This window comes from Archocentrus centrarchus, chromosome 4 (genome assembly GCF_007364275.1).
Source record: "Archocentrus centrarchus isolate MPI-CPG fArcCen1 chromosome 4, fArcCen1, whole genome shotgun sequence".
Taxonomy (NCBI): domain Eukaryota; kingdom Metazoa; phylum Chordata; class Actinopteri; order Cichliformes; family Cichlidae; genus Archocentrus; species Archocentrus centrarchus.
Window position 1 is genome coordinate 10,985,938 of NC_044349.1, and position 12,858 is coordinate 10,998,795.

Genomic DNA, 12,858 nt, shown 5'->3' on the forward strand with positions numbered 1-12,858 from the left:
CTTCACTTGAAATGTTAATTTTAGTAAAGGAATATTGATAAGTTTTGTTAATATTTTAGCCATTGAAGAACTACATAGTCACATTACATCTTCAGCCTGATTGCTGGATGCCCTCATATACACAGCAGTTCAGTTGTTTAGTTAAATACTGCTGAGGTGTTGATAATAGTTTGAAGGCAAAAGGGGAAATGAGGTTGTACACAATGTTTCAAATTTTAATTTCATTTTATTTGTGAATTTTTAAAGCCATTCAGAGGGTTTTAATTATCTGTTTCAGTCAAAGTAAATTTTATTAAGCAGTCACATAACAAACCAGAATAAAAGAGCTGTTTCACTCATAGTCGCAGCAAAGTTCAACTTCAACATAATTTTTTGTTTTTAATATTGCACATAGAAGACAAGTTGTTCTTTAGTTTGTATAAATCACACGAGCTGTCAACACAGACTGATACTCTAATAAATATCAGAACAGTGAATGTGAGCCATAATTAATCTGATAACCCAACAAAGGAACTAAAAATAACTCAAATATTTTGGCAGGAATGGTCAATTTGTGGTCATCCAAGAAGTAATATACGTGCATTTTCACTTTTCAGCCACAAGGGGGCAGAGAAGCACCACAGATGGAGCTCAGTGGGCTGTTACTTAGTGATATCAGGGAAGTCGTATCCTCAGAGGCCCTTTACACTTTTGTATTTGCCATAGAAGGGCATGATGGTGAGGATGGCTGCTGGCTTTGGCAAGGAGGTGCTTGAAAGCACTGACGCCATCTCAGATTATGATAGAGTAACAGAAATACAGAACCACCTGATAGAGGAGAAGTTGTGTATGTGATTGTGCATCATATATGGTTACGTGGGAGTTTGCTCATAGTTGCATTTGCTGATCTGGAGCTACTGTGTGGTGAATTCAAAGATCCCTGCTGATTCTGATAAAACTAAATCCTACTTATGATCAAAATGATCTGAAGTCAAATGCAAACTGTCAGAGTGATGCTACGTCTAGTCAACTGACCCAGATTCTCCAGAAGCCCCCCAGCAGTAGACCTCAGTATCTGCTTCCTGATCTGCAAACCAGCTGCTTAACAAAGGGGGTGTGAGATAAAATGTCCTGAAGGAAAAGTGCTGCATATGTGAACGTTCTGCGGTCTCCTGCTGATCTCTCAGCTGTGACACATTAGCCACACATCTAAGCGTTCAAAAAGGTGACTGACCTTCCCACAAAGAAAGAAAGCACTGTAATAACTTGTATGTGAGATGGATTTCAGAACAGAAGTGCTTTTTCATTATAACTAAAGCTTGATTTGGACTGTAAAGAAAGAAGATTTCACAAGCTGATTACGTCTTTGAACTCACACAACACTAAATAAAGTAGCAGTGTTTAATCTTGTTCTTGAGATCAAGATTTTTGCTCATTAGTGGAAAACAGGGAAAAGTGGACTCTGGTGAAAAATAAGATTATGCTTATTAACTCAAAATTTGAAGGCCACATGAGTAGCTGAACTTTCCTGGCAGAAATTACTCTGTTCACAGTCAAACAGTAACCTTTAAACTGCTATCATGTGGTGAATGTAAGGAATCTGATGTAGAGCCGTAGAGTGTTACAAAGGTTCTTCAAGTTTGATAGTACGGAACATCCTGGAGGAGACGTGCTCCACTTCTAAACTGACAGGGATAGGTCATTTTAACTTAACCTTTTGGGTTTGTGTGATTGTATTTTTGTTGAGTGTACATAATGATCCTAATAATAAACCACAAGTTCAGTTTCATGATCGCTGATAAACTGTCCTGACCATTAAACAAGAGCCAGACTACTTTTTTACAGAGAACAGGAGAATACCTGCAATCACAACATGTACTCAAGATGTACTCAAAACAACGCCTCTTTAGTATGAATATGTACACCTTTAATTGGCTAAATTTTATAAAAACACTGATATGGTTCTTTAACCCTGTGACCTCTAAGTCATCACAGGCTATAACCCTACACCTAACCCTATATTTTGAAGACAACTTAGGCATCGGTGGGTTAAGAGAAATTAAGATGGCGTCAGCAGTATGTTTAGGAACCCAGCCCAGAGAAGGAGTCAAGTCCTCCTAAAATGCAGTGGCGATGTGCTTTTCAGTGATTAATTGTGGTTATAAAAACACCGACTGCTGAATTAAAACCAGAGTTTAATTACAAGCATTTACAAAACTCTCCCAGACACAGTGGTTACAGTCATTTTGTATAATACCAGCTGGCCAGTAACTGTACCTAAAATAATAATGAAACATTATGAAAACAAAAACTATGCTGGTGATCCATGACAAGTTTACCTTCGTTCAGACAAAGTACTATCACTATTGTGATGTGATCTGTTACTAAAATGACTTTCTTAGATTCATGGAAATTTTTTGCGCACAATGGTCTTATCACGCTGACCATCAGTGAACAGCATGTGTGTCTGCATGTTCTGACATCACTCTTCATGCTCCAGCTGCTGCCATCAACCCCGTTAATGTGAATCAGGAGAACGATTTAGCAGCTTCTCACTGCAAATCCCTCATTGATCGCCTGGCATTCATTTGTGCACCGATTGTGACCGACTTTAACCACTGATGTTTGTCTAGGTTGGCTTTGAAGGTCTTAACATCTAGGTTAAAGGTCAAAATGTGGCAAGTTCACCACAAAAATCCGCAGCACCACAACCATGGAGGAAATGAGGAAAAGCTGCTGGTTTAGAGTCGCATGTGTGCTCTGCATTGGTTATTATCTCTCTTTCAGCCAACAGGAGGTCAAAAAAAAAAAAGTTGGTTTGGTTGCCAGACACCACTGCACAGCAAGTTGAATAGATTTGGGTTCTTAGGAATTTAAAGCCTTTCTCTTGCTGTAATCTCCACCGAGGACCGCAGCTCAACTGCAGCAAATCCAGTGTTATCAACATTCATGAGGAGTGACAAGTAAACATCAAACAAATGTGATAAAAAATATGTGTAACAACAGGTGAACAGAACAGAGCAAACAGGGTGAGACAGTGTAAGGAAAAAAGTATTTCGACAGAAGCTGTGCTGACCTCCAAGCTGTTTGATGCCTGTTGCTATCTCGCCGAACACCTGGCAATACTTTAGCGCAAAAATTTTTTCCACTGATCTAACTTAAGTATTCAACTACAAGAGCCTTCATGCAGGCAATACAAATGAAACTAAACAACGGCAGTCTGAAACTTCAGTTTCCAGCAGACCATGCTTTATTCCTCAAGAATGTCCCCTTAGCTTTAGAACTTTGAGAAGTGTATAGGTCTGATCCCAGATGCATTGTGTACACAAATTATATTTTATGTTACTTTGCACATTCTCTTTTTCAAAGAGAAACGTCTCAAGTTTTCCTCATTTTACACCACTTTACTGAAAAGCAGTACTATGTCTGTTAAAAACAACAACAACAAAAAAACAAACAGTTGTAATATCTTCTGTGGCTGAAGATGGATATTTCAAAAGTCTCTGGAAATATGCATGGACCTCCACTTGAGACTACTACATCAATACCAACAATCCACTGAGGCCACATGGCTGGCTAGCCTTTCCCCCCTCTCACAAACACACTAACCCCCACCCCCCCCCCCCCCCCCCCCCCCCCCCCCCCCGAAAACCTCCCAAGAGTCAGAGTGCAGTTAACTAGCCCATACTCCCAGTAATTAAAGGCCAGGAACATTACCGCATTCAACTTTTCTACATTGTTTTATATGCTTTTTTCAGACTGCACAACTAGATTGCAGGAGTTCTGTGATGACAAACTTCCACAATGTCAACGTGAAGGATATTATCTTTGTCATATTGAGCCATTATTCTGCTTGTTTGAAGAAGGGGATGGATTGACATTCAGCCAAATTTGCTCAGTCTTTTGCAAAATCTATTTGTCCACTTGTTTGCAAGAGAAAACGTGAGATGCACATGAGTCTTTGAAAGCGACCCGGGGCAGCCTTTTCACCCAGCCTCGTCTGTTATAAGTGGGTCGGATGAACGAAATGCCTCCAGATCAGTCAGAATGTGTGTCACAAAGCATGCTTGTCTCTAGCTAACAGGGTGAAAGAGGTTCAGCTGAATGGCCCCTTTTTTTCACTCTGACACTCAATTAAGGGCTAATTGGTTTGGGGTCCATGCAGGCATGTAGCAAGGCAACACCCCAGGCTTCTGTGCACTTGTTCCCTATTTTCTGACGACCCCCTCTAGAAATATCCCTTTGATCTGTGAGCAAACAAAGTAGGTTGAAGGCCAAGGGGCTGACAGCCTTTTTCTCCATGAAGATGGGCAGCAGTTTGAGACAAATTTGAGTATTTTTTACATTTCATTTGAATCACAAATTAAGTAGGCACTGAGAGTAATACCCAGGGCAGACTGGTATACATACGGCTATATGCGGTCAAGTGCTGATACAGATCCACAGTAGTGTGTGTGTGTGTGTGTGTGTGCGTGCGTGTGTGTGTGTGTGTGTGTGTGTGTGTGGGAAAGAGTGAGAACTATAGCTTACTATAATGGCTTACTGGAAGGTCTCATAAGATTACTGCTCCTCAGAGACCCACAAAGTCATGATGAATCAGAAATATCACTGTGGTCATGACTTTTTTTTAACCATCTAAACTACATACAGTAATAGTGTAGTCATGCCACACCTATATTATATACTTTGAATATTACACATAGGCCACTGCAAGCAGAAACTACCCTCTCACAGAAAATGATCTAAAAAGATAAAAAAAATTATTTACTTTTTATTTAAATCAATACAGTTCAATTGAGTTATATGTATATGGCACTATTTAAGAACATTTGCCTCAAGGTGCTTTATATTGTAAGGTAAAGATCCTAAAATATTAGAGACAGCTTTAACAATGACACGACCCCTTGTGAGCACACACTTGGTGACAGTAGGAAGGAAAAACTCCCTTTTAACAGGAAGAAACCTCTGGCAGAACCAGGCTCGGGGAGGGGGCAGCCATCTGCAGCGTGAATGGAAAGAAAAGATGGAAAAGAGGAGAGCAGAGAGAAACAAGGACAGAACACAAACTATTGTACAGAGGTAAATGCTCATTGCCTTATGGGAAGTCCCTAGTACCCTAACCATAAGCTTTACCAAAGAGGAAAATTTTAAAAGTGAACCTAATCTTAAAAGTGGAGATGGTTTCTGTCTGTCTGAATCCAAACTGTGAGCAGGATCTATGGGAGAAAGATTTGATAGGTGAAGCCTCTGCCTCCTATTCTACCTTTAGAAACTTTTGGAACTATAAATAAGACTGGAGTGCTCTACTGGGATAATATAATACTATAACATCTTTAAGATATAATGGGGCCTGATCATTTAGGGTTTTGGGTGTGAGACAAAGGATTTAAAACTAAATTCAACTGGGAGAAGCTAATGTTGGGAGAAATAAGAGCTGTCTTGTGAATTTAACCATAACTTCAAGTCATATTACCCCTTTCAGTGAAAGCATGCACATTCATGAAGCTTGGTATATTATGAGCGTCTTGAACTGAAAAAGGTTTATAAACAACACATTTTAATCCTGTCAAGTGAAAGTACAGAATGATGGAATTACAAGCAAATACACAATGATCTCAACAACAACAACAATAACCTGCCGATTATGCTGACAGGAGAATCCTGCTGAGAAACAAACACACACACACACACACACACACACACACACACACACACACACACACACACACACACACACACACACACACACACACACACACACACACACACACACAGGGGAAGTTAACAGAAAACAGATGGCCTCATCCCATGTTACGAGTTACTCCACCGCAAAATCTTTGTGTAGCCATTAGAAACTTGAACAACAGTTCCCAAACAGTTGGCCTCTGATGACCTTGACCCATTGTGGTTACGTCACTTGGTGGGAACACCACAGCCTAATTCTGCCCCTTTGTTTGTTTCCCTCAGTGTCCCATAGAGCCCAGAGATTTCTGGAGGAAAAACACTCAACAGTAGTGAACAGCTCGTGGGACATCAGTGCACATTCCACTGTCTGGGAACATCCCAACAAACTGTCAGAGGGGCAGAGTGGTAGTTAATGTGAGGGGGAATCAAGAGATGACTAGATATAAAACCAAGAGAGCACAGAATGGCGAATAAGAAATTAAGCAAGTTGATGATGTAGACTTTTTCCTTAAAGCAAGATTATAATGGGTTAACCTGCAGTGAGTGCAGTAGCCAAACAATAAGTATAATTTGGGAGGTCTTTTTGTTCATTTTTGTTTTGACACAAGTTTACACAAATTACTGAGAAATCCATTTATTTTTTATTCTCATTGCTAAATATTTTTCACTTTCTTCATCTTTGAAAAATTATCCACTCTCATTGCTGTAAAATTGTTGGGTTTAAAAGGATGAGGCAGTCCTGATCTGTGGTTTCCTCTCACACCACCCTGGGCTGAGTGGGAAAAAGAGAGCTTGTGGGCTAGTTTTGGGAGACTAAAACTATTTTGAATGGTTGCTGTCATGAAATTGAATGGTGCTTCAGGACATTGGTGGTACTTTGTGGCTGAAGTCTGTGGCTCATTATAAATATTATCCTTAATCTTGATTGTATTCCTGACATAACAGCAGTAAGCAGTTTTCACTGGAAAAAAAACTGGGATTCGCTGTCTAATGGTGACTGACAGACAGTGATTGTATCACATGTGTATGATTTCATTGGGGTCTTTTTTTTTTTTTTACGGCCTCATTACCTAGTGAATATTATTATAATAATGATATTAATAAAGCATTAATATATGAAACAATATTAGTATTGAAATGACATACCTCTTAGAGACAAACATAAACATGTACAGTTCTTGTTCTCACATACACACATTCAATCTGTTATTCACACATTCTGATTACAAACATTTTTCGGTATAGCATTAAAACATTGAGGGAAATGTACTTTCTGGATGAGAAGCACTGTATATGAGAAGAGACATACTACTGTCACATATTTAGAGACATTACAAACAAATGTAAATAAAACCAAAAAACTAAAATGGGGAAACAGCTTTGCTCACATTAAACATGACCAAATGGTCCAATATGATGTCCATATAATCCATAAGAGCCAAATGATCAGGCTTAAACAGTCAGTTTCCACCAGTTTTCCCTGCTCTTGTCTCTGTATGATATCAGTGAGAGTGGGGGTCCCTCATATGTTCATGTTTACAGAGGGCAGCCAATCAGAAGAAAGATGAAAGGGAAGGGGGAGAAAGCTTGTTTCAGACACTGGATGAGCTGAATGGCTGGAACAAGGCCTGATATAAAATAAATAAGATTCATGTTAAACTATGAACCATGCAAAAGTATTCTACTAGAGTCAAGTAGAGTCAAGAATAAAAATATGGAACTGGAAATTAGCATAATAGGTCCACTTTAACTCTTGAAGTAGCAATAGTTGCAATTTCAGGACAAATTACGCACCAGATTTATTTCCTTGGTGGGGGGAGATTTTGTTATGCATGAACTATTTCCCTCTGTTTCAGCATTAAAGTTAACAGCCTTGTGCCTCCAGCTTTATTCTAAAATGATTCTGGTAACAAGTTTCTCATTTACAGCAGGACACCAAATGCCATACACTAAATAGATTTTTTTTGAGCACCCTAATGTAAGCAGGAAACCCTCCTCCTTTCCGCAGTCTTAATGTCTCACATTATCTATGTGCACTCTATACACTTGCCACCCACTGTGGAAAAAAACATGCTCAAGTGGAAAAAAAAAAAAAAGACCATGTCAGGGCTTTGAATAGAACACAGGTGGAAACCATGAAATTTACATAATCAGTCAGTTAACTGCAATTTAAAAGTTGCTGCTCTGCAGCCTGCTAAGCATCTGTGGATCTGTGGGGCTTCTTGCAGTTGTAGGTTGTAAAATTAAAGTCCTTGCTGACACAGGCATAAACACCAGCCACAAACACTGCCTGCTTCAATTAGCAGACATACGTATTACCAAACAAAACCACTGTCTCCTGGACAGTGAACATTAATGGCTGACACTGACACCAGTGAACACTAAAACACAGCAGCCCGTAGAGCTCCACATCATCAGGACAGCTTTGGTTTCTCTTAGAGCAAAGATTGTCTTACTTACCAGGAAAACTGTAATGTGCAAACTCTCAGGCTTGCATGCATTCATTTCTAATTATGCACATATTTGTCAGAATCAGTGGTTTGAAGATGTAGTTAAATGGATGAATTTGTCTCATTTCACTTAACCATTTGAGAAGTTTGTGCCTTTTTTCCATGATGGAATTTAACCACACAGCTCAACTGACTGTACATATAATCCTTGGAGATAATAAAATTTTAGCACCAGAGACTTGTGAGAATTGTTGTGCATGCTCAGGAGCCTTATATGACTTATAGCTGAAATCATTTATTTTATTTTTAAGCACACAGACTTGGAAAAAAGCAAACATATAAGAAAAGAGACTGGACATCCATCATCATGTAATTATTACATTATTATTAGGATGTGGATTGTGTCCATTGAGCATATAAATGATAGCTGACAGTGACAAGATATTTGTATCTGTGATGCTGTGACAAAAAGTGGAAAGGGAAATTACTCACACTAAGAAAAGAAGCTTAAAATAGAGAAAGCGTGCATTATTAAAGATGTTAAAAGGCATTTTTGTTTCTAAGCTACATTTGTTGGTCTAGACGAGCTCCACTTTCCACTAATCTACTTCTGAACCTTGTGAGCTGGGTGTCTCGGCGCTCATACACCCAGAGGGCATCCCCACACTCGTCCTTCTTACCCCCACGTCCTGCTAACATCACCTCAGTCTGTTAGCCTAACCAGCTAGTGTTTACATCAGTTGACAAGACGGAACTGCCTTGCATCCTCACAATCGTTTTTAATCCCCTCAGTGAAACATGTTCAGCAAACTGGAGCCCAGAGGTTCCTGTTAGACTACATCCCATTAATACTGTCGGTCCTCTCTGGGGGGAATATAAACTATAATAGGGTTTGAGCTTGAAATAGAGGAATGGTTGACATAAATTAATGTGGATTCATGCATTCCTGCATGTTCACACAGCTGATTTAAGGATCAGTCAAAAACCACTAAGCAGTTGTGATTTTTTTTTTTTTCAGGATATTTTCTCACACCTTTTGTACAATCTTAATATTTCATCCAGTGCCATGAAGGTTTGAAGATTGCACTGCTGTCCTGAAAGAGCCAATTAACAGCTGAACTGGGAAACACATTAGCTTACCCAATCGTGTTGTTAGACTGATGCAAGTACACGCCTGAGGTTCACATCAGTTTCAGCTGTGTTATGATAATTGGTAGATTTACTTAAGTAAATCATGAAAATGCACCTGTTAGCCCAACCAGCTTAGGTTTACATCTGTTGAGAACACACAAATTTATTAGATTAGGGTGGTGATTCTACATTATTATTTACTATTTTTATGACATTAAATTAAAGTTATTTTTCCTTACTTTCCCTCTTTGAGTTTGATGTTGGCTTGGTTTAGCCAGAAAAGCACTCAGAGGCATTACTACATGCGTGCATCTGTAGGCCTGTGACATCACTGTCTAATGTATTAATGAACTAATCCAACCAGTTTTTAAGTAACCACCTGAAATCTCTTTTGTAGTAAGAGCCTCTTATGTATTGCATATCAATGAATCTAAAGAGGTATACACATAGGTACTGGTGGTTTTAGGTATTCCAGTACTCTGGTCATTGATGTTCTTGGGAAAGTGGACCTTGAGTGCTCTGAATATTTATGGATCTTTGTTGCACTGATTTGATGGGCTAAATATTGATTAGGAATCCACTAATGAAAGCACTTGGTAGTTTACATTAAGAGGGAAACAGCTGCTGATCACGCAGGTTTTGGTTTTGAATTTCCAATTAGCTTTTTCTTATGGGAAGTATCCGAAAAAGAAATGTTTTCTCAAACTGATCCCAGACGATCATTTTGGGAAAATAAAATAACCTTAGGAGTAAGATGAGTGTGATCTTCCACATGTTACTGAAACTGAAAGGCAATGACAACACAAGTCAAACATTTGAAATAGTTTTAATCAATAGATAAGCGTGTATAATTTACATACCGCATAATATATATCCCCACATCAAGGAACATAATTGGTTAATTTTTAAACATTTTCACTTTACAAGAATTTTTTTTTCTCTAGACATTTTGCATAACAAAATAAAGCTTAATTATATTGATTCAGCTAATCCAGTGAGTTGCAGTCAGTCTCTCTAGCTTTTGTCTTCCAATCCTCTACGTTTTGTTTATCTTAAGTTAGGTTTTGGACCTGGGTCAGCACCCAGCATGCACTCAGTGGGGTTTGATTCAGTTCACTTCCATTTATTTTGAACACTCTGAGATGTGAACAAAACACACAAACATGAGAATGAAATATAAAAGAGCTTTAAGAGAAGGGAATGCTGTCAGGTATTTAGAGACCCATCTCAATCCCAGGATAAATTGTGCTTGGGTGTTGTGTATGCGTAAGAGGAAGGAAGGAAGAAAACAGCAGGACTCTGGGAGTGGAAGCTTCCTTTTAGCTGCACACTGTGTACTGTGCACTCAGCTCACTGTTTATCCCTCAACTTTGCCTCCAGGGAGACACACCAGCCTGTCTTTTAGCTTCAAAAAATGGGCAAAATTTGGCAGCAAATGAGAGCATTTTAAGTGGCTAATAGAGGGGAATAGCTGAGCTGTGTACCAAGGGTGAGCAGAGAAGCATGAAAACAAGATAAATCAGTGACCAAAGTGATTTTCTTTTCTGCATTCTAAATTTAAAATCCTGATAGTAGAAGTGCAAGCAGCAATGAACAGGTGACTTCAAAGACACTAGAAGTTCTGTTCTCTGCTTTAGAAAAAGCGTAAAGTTTCAAAGAAACAGAGTCATTTAAAGGAGTGTGTTTCTCATTGGGAACCACAGGCTGTAATTTTTGGACTCACTAAGAAAGATCTGTTCCTTTGCACTTTATTTGTTTAACATTCATACTGAGCTGTCAAAAATGATTTGCTGTGTCGTAATTTATTTGGCCTGCACTGATTTTATTCGACTTTTCTTCTAACACACATATTGTCTGTCATTGGTACTTGACAGATTGGAATAAAAATTAATGCTGATCATTTAAGTATCAGAACTCATCTGGTCTCTTTATTTTTTTTTTAAATCATTTATACATTTTGAACCGTCACTAACTATTTAAGTTATAAATTTAATAAGTTATAAACTGACCGTACACATGATGGACAAATACTTTGATCAATTAAAATCATTTAAAAACTGATATATTAATTGATGGATTTTTAAATATACAATAAAGTGGGGCTTTGATAATGCCATCTACATTTATCACAGATTTCATCTCACCTGCTCTCATTTAGCGTGTGCTGCTATGCTGCTACTGGCACTGCAGGAAACATTACTTCATGCAGCCACTAGAGCTGAAGCCTGCTTGGCCTCGTTGTCGTGGCAACCGTGTTCATGTGGGCATCCACTCGTCTATGTAATCACACTGTTTGTCTTGTGCCCAGAATAGCCAGAGGAGCTATTCTGAAGCCAAAAGCACCTGAAGCCAATGCAAACACATCACACACTGGGTATCTGATAAATCTTGGACATGGGGAGGACAGAACAGAAGGATTTATGGTCTGCCCAGGGGTGTGCACCTTCATACTCTCTAAAAATTCTGGAAAGAAAGAAGACTTTTCTCTCATGTGTGACTGAAAGCATTTTTCACAAGATCACCAGAATTTAGTAACACTTCCATTGTTGCTAATGCACACAGCAGTTATTCTTCCCACAAGCAGCTCCTTCTGCCACCTAAATTGTCAACACTCTCTGGTGAGGAGAGGTTTAAAACAATGTGCATTTTCCAATTTTAAACAGTGCCTAGTGAAAACACATTAAACCATTAGAGGCTACAGCATATCTCCAGAAAGACACACTATAGCTCGATATAATGTGTTTTACAGGCTTGTTCCCTGAACTAAATGTAGTTTTTTTTCCATATGCCTCTGCTAATTTGGAAACCACAAACTAGCGGAGCAGACCTTTTTTTGGCATGTACCATAGCTTTACAGCCAACACATGTTAAAATGGGAAATGAGTTTCAAATGACTTCATGTCTATACTGTGGTTGGAAGATATACCATAGCTGAAGTAACTATCCTGAGATGGATAGATGCTCTACTTAGTTTTTTGGGGACAGGAAAAATAAAAACAGGGATTTTTAAAATGCTCACATTCATCCAAGAGTTCAAGGTTAAGCTTCATCTCACATTTCCTCGCTAGTCTCCAGGACTGGCCTACAGTCACTGTGTCTGTGTGGTGCCAGCTGTATGGTGCTGTCTCCAGCGAGAAGGCATTGTGTGTGCGTGATGTGTGTTGGCACGGACTAAAAATTTCCATGAAACCAGTGTGGTGGTGGAAAGTAGGATGAAAAGAAAGGCAGGAGGAGAGAGGAAACACTCGGTGGCTAAAACAAAGAGAGAGACACCAATTTTAACATCTTACTGTAGCTGCACAGAGAGAATTTTTCTTTTTTTACAGATAAATCTTTGAAGAATATGAATAAATTGGAATGGATATAATTAATTAAATGAGGTCAATACAATTTTTCTATTAGTACACATGGGAGAAATTTGTATCCAAGGTTTCTGCTAGACAGACTCATTATTTATCACAAATTATTTCCTTAACATAATAGCTTTGTATCCTCACTGAGCTGTGTCTTAACACTTGAAATAATATGAAAGAAAATGAGGCTTCTATCAGGAAGCCTTTGTGGCAGAAGGCCCTGAAAGCAAACTTTTCCTGGCTAGCTAAAGTGACACTGA